Source organism: Panthera leo, chromosome D4 (genome assembly GCF_018350215.1).
Source record: "Panthera leo isolate Ple1 chromosome D4, P.leo_Ple1_pat1.1, whole genome shotgun sequence".
In the NCBI taxonomy this organism is placed as follows: domain Eukaryota; kingdom Metazoa; phylum Chordata; class Mammalia; order Carnivora; family Felidae; genus Panthera; species Panthera leo.
Window position 1 is genome coordinate 53,733,011 of NC_056691.1, and position 9,255 is coordinate 53,742,265.

Sequence of the window (9,255 nt, forward strand, 5' to 3'; positions counted from 1 at the left end):
TGCCACACCCTTCAGGAAAACCATCCAATCCAGTTCACTCATTTTGTTGTTGTTCTGTGTTTTGTTTTGTGTAGTTTTGTTGTTTTTGTTTTTTTAACATCTGAGGGCTCTTTTATATTGCCTCAGTCCATTTGGGCTACTATAAAAAAAATCACAAACTGTGTAGATTACAAATAACAGAAGATTATTTCTCATAGTTCTGGATCCCAGGAGTTCAACATGAGGGCATCAGCAGATTCAGTGTCTATTGAGGTCCTACTTTCTGATTCTTAGATACTATCATCTTGCCACGTCCTCCCATGGTGGAAGGGCACTCGATTCCACTGGATTCTCTTTTATAAAGGCCCTAATTCATTAATGAGAACTCCACCCTCATGACTTAAGTAGCTGCAAAAAGCCCCATGTCTACCAACATCTTTGGGGGTTAAAATTTCAACACGTGAATTTGAAGGGGACACAAGTCTTCATAGTATAGTATATGTACAAAATCTAAAGAGAATCCTTAATAAAACGGTAACAATAACAGGGTCATGGTACTCATTTTACTTAAGAAGGATTCAACTGAGAAAAGGAACTGTACTTGGGGGAAGCAGCCAGAAGCAATACATTGTGGAGCCTATGCCACAGACACCTTATCATATTCTCATGAAGTAGAATATCAAATCTCTACTATTGGTGGTAGTGGTGGTGGTATATATTCTCCCCACGCTAATTTCTGCTTCAGATGGCCTCTGCTTTTCGGACTGTAACATACCACCACACTCCCTGGTTACCACCATCCCTACTGCTGGACACCTATGTTACTTTCATTGGATGCTGCAGTTCCTGAAAGACACAGATACTTCTGCAAGGTACTATTACTGTTTCTCAATTCACTTCATCCGCATAAGTCTCACGATTTATGCTCAGCAATGCTACTTCCTTAGGCACTACTGTCTCATCCAGGTTCCTCTGCCAAACATCTTTTCTGCTCCACTGCTGCTTGCACTTAGCTTCTGCCAAAGATTCCCTGTAATCTTTGCACTCCTGTGACTCTGCTGTGCACTATAGTGAAGGAGGAGAAATAATTCTGTCTTTTCCTATCAGTGTTTTAATTCCTATCAAGAAGTAGCATAGAACTTCCTATAGCCAACAGAGTAAAACTACATTTCCTATATTTACAAATAAATCCTAGCTGCTTCTCAAGACACAGACACGGATTCACTGGAAGTTAAACATGAGGTAAATCAGCGTTAGATGTTACTAGGTGACCCGATTTACACAGTAACAGGAAGCATGCATAGAAGGACAAAGCTTGCCTCTACTGCCTGCTCATCAGGGACTATTTGCCAGGCTGAGGGGTTCTGCTGAATTGCTCTTTCCAATGTCTTTGGAAATGAATCACAGGGCCTTCCAGTTTTAGGAAAATACTGAACTTGCTTTTTTCAAACATTGCAGAAGCTGACATAAAGAAAGACAACAGGGTCTCACCTTGATTCTGAAGTTTTCACTTCAATCCAAAAGCTATGTTAAACGTACCTCCTTGGCTAGACCATGTGACTGAGCCCCTTCCCCCTCCCTTCCCCCCCCCCACCGCGCCCCCATTTAGCTCCAGGAAGGAAGCAGAACCAGAAAAGAACCTGCATAGAATTAGGTATGCTGCCATTCATCATTCTGTCTCTCTACTCATATATTTTCAGTAGAAGCAATGATACAATTAGATACCTGGGCTTTTGAGATTTAACGCATAAGCATTTAAGGTTCCCAGGATTTAGGCAGGGTCTCAAAGGTAGGTGGCCTTCCTATTTTCATTGCACTCATAAAAAAAACAAAAACAAAAACAAAACTTAATATGGAACCTGTCACAAATTTGCATATCATCTTTGCACAGTGGCCAGGCTAACCTTCTCTGTATCATTCCAACGTTAGCATATGCACTGCCAAAGCAAGCATCCCTAGTAAAAATCCTAATGTCCCTTCTAGGAGCAGAGTTTGAGTACTAGGCCACACTTATCAACTGACTCTTCCTTTCAGATGTATTTTTTTTTCCAGTTTTTTAGGATACTTTTATTCCCAGGTTCAAGGTCAATCTCTGAGATCAACTGAAGCTGGAATCTTCTTTCACATTATGCCCACTAAGTTAAAAATGAATATTTGCTCTAATGTTGTTTATATTTCTCTTAATAAATATAATAGAAAGGAACAAAGAATAAAAACCACGAGTATATATGATCAGAGCTTTTCAAGTTGACTGGAAGATGGAATTGTTCAGAAGGACTTATCTCTTTAGTAAACCAACTTAGAAAACAAGATCATAGAAGACCTGAAATCTTAATTCAATTGGGATATGTGATAGAGAACAATAACTGTGGTCAGATTAGCTACATTTTCAAATAGAAAAACTAAGCTGCAGGATATTATATACTGCTCTTATTTAAAATTGAAAGCAACCCAGAGATACTTATGCATTTTTAAAATGACTTTAATTGGCTCATTTCACACCAGGAAGTCAGTGTTTGTTAAATTATTAAGAAAAGACATCATATAATGATACGGGTCAAGTTCTTTATAAAACGTCTTTACAATGAAAAATTTACTGCAGTGAGTATATTGTCAAGGCACAGGTTAGTGAACTATAATGCTTTGGGGGTCTTAAAATAGTAAAATCAAGAAACTGGTAATTCAGTATGACAAATGCTTTTCTTTTCACCAGACTGCTAAAAATCCTCATATTTCATTTTTATTCTCTTCTTTATTAACCCTCATTCAAATGTAAAAGGATGGTGTGGGAAATGAACCTTAAATGGACCACTCTTGCCTTTCTGGAAAATTATACTAATCACATTATCTTATTGTCCAATTAAATAAATCATCTTTTCTGGTAGTAGTACAGTGACATTATCACCTTTTTAATATCTCAGGAACAAAATGCACAGCTGAAACACTTCCTCCAAATAAGAGAATATCAGCATGAGCCCCAACATATCTATTCCAGTGCATCTCTGATTTTCTACAAATAACCTTTAAAAAGATCAAATATTAATTTGAGATATTAAGTATGTTTAAACCTAAGTTGCCCTAAATCAATATTTTTTACTTGATGTTCATTTGTAACCTCAAAATGGCACATATTTCAGGTGCATGTGTGCATTTGAAATTTGTGATGAAAAGAATTCCTAACTTTAATCAAATTATCAAAGAAAACACCGAAGTTGCTTAAAAATTATTTTCTCAATCATTTCTGGATTGAAGCATCGCAATGCCCAATTGGTCAAATATCAGCTGAAGGACTGAGGCTTAAAATAAAGCTCATGACAAAAGATTTCAAGAAGCATCAGGTTGGTTACTCCTCACTTGATAAATAAGATCTACAATAACAGTGCTGCCTGGCTCAGTACATGGTCCTTAGCCCGATTCTCATTTATCTTAACATCCATATACTATCATAAATTTGAGATAGGATTTCAAGGAGGATAGACCAAATTACTGGTCCGTCGCCAGGAGAAGAGATGGAAACAGATCTTGAAAGATTAATGCTGCCTTGTCACCACAAACTCCTCTATCATCTTAAAGCTAGGAAGAGCACTAGCTTACCAAGGAGGAGTAGGCCACTTCTGCTTCCTCAGAGACTTAAGGTGATATGGATATTAAAGACTTTCAGGTGTATAAACCCGAATACCCTGATATCATGCACAGAGTTCCTTTCTTCCCTAGTCAGGGTGCTTTCCTCACCACTGGAGACCTGTCCAGATCGAGCATATAAAGCTTCTTGAAGCCCTTTTACACTTATGGATAGCTCTGGACCTGACTCTCAACTTTTCTTGATCTCAAGCTATAGGGATGCTGGGATCTCTTTATATGACCCCAAGAAGGTCCAATGGCTTTTACTCTAAGCTTTTAATTGATTAGTCACTTGCCATTTTTATTATCTTTCTTCAGAACATCAATTACTCCCACCAACAAGTATCTTCTTTTTCATTACTCTTTCTCCTAAATGTCTCACAGACTGATACATCTAGCAAATTACTAACTTGTTCTCAAGTATAACATTCACTTCACTACCAGTGAAAGTCTGAGCAACCACATTGCTACCTTGGGCTAATGTCTACTCATACTCAAACCAACTACCTGGATTCTCCTTGCCAGCACCTGGCTGTAGATACAGTTCCAAAATCCCTTCACATCTTTCTGGACCCATATCTGGCACTGTCTGTAATGCGCTGAATTTCCTAGTATACAAACTCTGAGCTTTATTTGAGTACAGTGAGCTTACTAGGGTGTGTTCTTGAAGGGAAACAGGAGGAAATAAAATTAGGCTGAGGAAGAAACTGGACTACGATGAAGTCATACAAGGCCTCTGCCATTCCACAAGGGGCTATAAAGCAAGAATGGTCCTTCAGAGCTTTCTCATGTTGGGACATGGAGCAAGGTTTATATAACCAGTCCCAGGTTTCAGAAGAAAGTATGACCAGAGGAAAAGTGGCTCTCTTTGGCTGAAGGCAACTCGCAGAGAATTGGCAGATAAGGCTGTGCTATAGTCTGTAGATTTATATCCCCTGCACCAAATTCATACGCCAAAATTCTAATCCACAAGGTGATGATTTTAGGAGGTGGGGCCTTTGGGAGGTGTTAGGTCATGAGAGCGCAATTCTGATTGGGATTAGGGCTTCTGAAAAGGAGACCCCAGAGAGCTAGCTTGTCCCTTCCACCCCATGAGGTGATAGCACCATCTATAAACCAAGAAATGGACTCTTACCAGCCACCACACTGAATCTGCTGTTGCCAAGATCTTTGACTTCCCAGCCTCCACAACTGTAGAAATAAGTGTTGTCTATAAGCCACCCAACACATGGTAATTGTTATAGCAGCCCAAACAGACTGAGATAGGCTGTCTGTATCTGCAGCACTCCAGCAACCAGTAGAATCATTCCTTCAGTTCTGAAAAGTAACATGAGGGTGCAACACAGCATACACTAAAATAGTGCAATTAAATTGAATAACTAGCACAGTCATCAACGACCAAAGGTTTATTGCTCATTGATGCCTGGCTAAATCAGACCTGAGGACCCTTTCATTTCCCCGTTATTAGAAGATAATAACTATTTAGTTAAGAAAATTGATAAACTACTCAGCTAGTAAGAAAAATACTCAACATATATGTGAAAAAGAAATGAAACCAAATCAAAACAAATGTCTGTTAAGAGCTTGGTTATAGAGTAGATACTCAATACTTCTTGCATGGCTAAAATTCTTGGACACAATTAACTAACATTCAAATTACATCACCTTTTTATACATTCAAGGGACCAGCATCTATTTCCTTCTCTCCTATTTTTCCACCCGAGGCCAAGTGGGAGGTATGAGGGCAGAGTGAGTGGCTACAGGAAGCTTTAGGGAGATTCCAAGGATGGGAAGTGAGGCAGCATGAGGAGCCAAATTTGAATTTGAATCTTAGTAGGCGACAGTGAGACTTAAGCATTGAATGTGGAAAGAGAAGAGTCAGGAGGAACACTCCCACGAAATTCAGGGGCTTAGTTTCAGGGATAAGCACATTAACTTCATGCTGGGAAGGCCAATATGATATTGTATAAGAGAGATGTTGCATGAGAAATATTACAAAGAATCCAAGTGGATAATCATTTTGAAGTTCTTGCTAAACCATTTTCTAGAACAATTTTAGATTAACAGGAAGATTATGAAAATAGTGAGTAGAGTTCCCATATAACCCACATTCAGTTTTTCCATTATCATCTTATATTAGTATGGTAACATCGTTACAGTTAATCAACCAATATCGATGTATTATTATTATATATTGTTATTCAGATTGAGTTTTTCCCTAATTTCCTTTTTCTCTTCCAGAATCCCAACCAAGGTACCACATTCCAACTAGTTGTCATGTCTCTCTAGATTCTTCTTGACTATATCAGTTTCTTAGACTTTCCTTGTTGTTGAAGACAGTCAGATATTTTGTAGAATGTGTTTCTATTGAGATTTTCCTGATGTCTTCTTCATTATTAACATGAGGTTATGGGATTCCAGGAGGGAAATCACAAGGAAAGGTACCATTCTTATCACATCAGGAATAAATAATAATGTGCCTTAATCACTGTTGATATTAATGATCACCTGAGGTAGTGATTATCAGATTTCTCCACTGTAAAGTATCTCTACCCCCATCCCTTTTCCACACTGTATTCTTTTGAAGTTACTATGCACAGCCCACATGTAAGAAGTAGTGAGCAATACTCGGCTTCCTCATGGTTAAACTACCTACGTAAATTATTTTTCAATTCTTCTTAACAGGAATTTTGTCTCACATCTGCATTTATTTATCCATTCATTTCTTTACATCAGCATAGATTCACAGATACGTATTTGACCCTTTTGGTTACAGATCGGTACTACTTTTTTTGCTCAGATTATTCCTGTTGTGACCATTGGGAGTTTCATTCAGTTGGTTCCTGTATTCCACTGACATACCTCCCCATTGTGGTATTTTATTTTATTTTATATTTTATTTGGGGGGGGGGCACACCCTTTCTTTCTTTACTATACAATGATACAGTCTCATCTTATATATTTCCTCTTTCTTAGAATCAAACATTTCTCCAAAGAGCCGCAACTCATTTTACTGGAGAATGATATTAGAAGCCAAGATCTGGGTGGAAGGTATGCTCAGAGCTACTCGGGTGTCATTTTTAGGTTCTTTTCAGCTGACAGAATAAAGAAATACATGCATGTGTACTAACATACATACATTGACAAATATAACTGTCAGTAGATAGATATTAATCTAACTATGAATTTAGTGTGATCTCTGATTCTAATCCATTGCCACATGGATCATTCTAGCTTCCTTAACTCGTTTATCTGCAAACTTCCATTTCAACAGTTAGGAAACTGGTCTTTCATCTGCCATCATTTGTTATAGTTTAATTCCAGTATACAAGTGTAGAAATATCAGAATTATTAATTGGCACACTCGTAAGAAAAAATTTCTTTAACTAGAGTATACCCTATGTTCATTTTCTTTCCAAAATTTTAAAATCAACACCTTTTCCCCCAGATTGTTTGATACACTTATAGTACAGTTAGATTGTTTTCATATTATGCACTCCATTCTGTAATTCCCAAAAGCTCAAATTATTTTATAAAACGTGCATACAGTACGGTTTATTCTTCGTGTTGCAAAGTTCAATAGTTTTAAATGAATGAACTGTGTCTTATATCCAAAACTGTAGTATCAAATAGAATATTTTTATCACTCTAAAAATCCCCCCCACTTCACCTATTCAACCCTTGTCTTCCCTTCCTGACCCACCGGTAGTCACTGATTATTTTTTCTGTCTCTACCATTTTGTATTTCCAAAATGGCACACACTGGAATCATTCATTATCAAGTCTCTTTAGAGTCACTTATTTTACTTAGAATTATCCTATGATCCATCTAAAAATGTTCATCATGCAATAACTTATTTTTATTGCTAATATTTTATTTTATTGATTTACCACAGTTTGTTTATGCATTCACTTACTAAAAGATATTTGGTTGCTTCCAGTTTTGGATGATGATGAAAAAACGGTTATAAACATTCATGTGTATATTTTTGTCTGGAGATAGTTTTCAAACCCATTGGGTATATATTTAAAAAACCTGACTGTTAGATGGTATTTTAACACTACATTTAGCTTTGTCAGATACTACCATACCTTATTCAAAAGTGGCTGTACCATTCTGCCACTCAGCACTGAAAGAGCCCTTCTGTTGTTGTACACCCACCAGAAATTGACATTGGCACTATTTTTTGTTTTAGCCAATCTAAACAATCTAATGCTTCAGCATACATAGTGTTATCTCATTGCTGTTTTTTAAATTTTCTATTGCCTAATGACCAATAATGCATAGTATCTTTTCACTTTTTTGTTTTTTTAGAGAGAGAGAACAAGTTGAGGAGTGGGAGAGTAGGGCATAGGGGGAAAAAGAGAATCTTAAGCAGGCTCCGTGCTCAGTGTGGAGCCTGACACAAGGCTCGATCCCATGACTCTGGGATCATGACCAGAACCAAAATCAAGAGTCAGACACTCAACCGACTGAGCCACCCAGGCACCCCTCTCTTCATATACTTATTTGCCATCTATGTATCTACTTTTAAGATGCCTGTTCAGATCTTTTGTTCTTTTTTTAAATTGGGTTGTTTTCTTAATGTTTAAAGATTTCTTTGTATGTTTCGGATGTGGCCACACTTTGGTACAATTGTAACTTTAAATCTTATGGAAAATATTTTCTTACAAATGTTAATTTCTAGCAAATTCTACTTTATCGAGAATTCCATCACCCTAAAACGTTCTTGGCAAGTTTCTTTTACCACAAAGGTCACAAGAAGAAAGAGTAATAATCTCCTAAAAATAGAATTATCTTGACTAACAATAGTTGTACATGCACTATAAAAGTTGGTGAAACAAAGGGGCACATTAATGACCCAAATAGTTCTAGCAAATGTGTGGAAATGTAAGTGACATTATGGCATTAAATATTTCTATTCGTAGCACCTCTTATTCCTCCTTCTGCTCCATATATCCCCCCCCAACATCTCCTTCTTTTCCCATAGAATTAACAAAAATGTTATATAACTGCAATTGTCATGTTTTAAAAATTCCTCCTTATTCCTTCTAGATTCGGTTATGTCCAATAGCCTACTCTGTTTCATTATTGTAGTGTTCTTCCACATACATATCAGTAGGAATAGCAAAGTCTTAAATTCTAAAGAACACTTCTGATTACCAAAGATCCCTAGAAGCTTCCTTGGTTTGATTTTCTGATTAAGCATTCAAGTCAGAATTACCAACAAAGATTAGCTGCTGCTTAGAAGACAGGTCAAGCAAGAGGTCCTGATCAGACACAGAAAAACCTTATGTGTTTGAAATATTTGTAATGGGTCTGGATATTATTTTAAGAGATGTGTAAAAGACACTGCATGTCTTATATAATTGGACTTCAAGACCGGTAGTTATTTTTACAAAGTATATTGAACTGTCAAAGACTGCAAGTTGGAATTAAAAATGATTGAAAAAGTATACTTGGAACTAAGCTGAAATTAAAATGAAATCCACCTATTATTATGTAAAGTTTTGCTAAGTAAGTTGAAGATCCTCATACAGAAAAAAATAATAGAGAATTAGCTTATCAAGAGGCATTGGATACATTCCATAAATGCATCCATTTATTATTAAGTGAGAAATAAAGAATAACCATAATATTAGGTAAGTAGATTT

At 36.8% G+C, this 9,255-nt stretch overlaps 1 non-coding gene across 1 annotated transcript; it reads right to left on the minus strand.

Moving 5' to 3' along the window:
* Positions 1-1,825: 1,825 nt before the first annotated feature.
* LOC122205705 lies at positions 1,826-1,930 on the minus strand. Its single transcript, XR_006196212.1, has one exon. It is a non-coding gene; the product is annotated as a U6 spliceosomal RNA (small nuclear RNA).
* Positions 1,931-9,255: the final 7,325 nt, after the last annotated feature.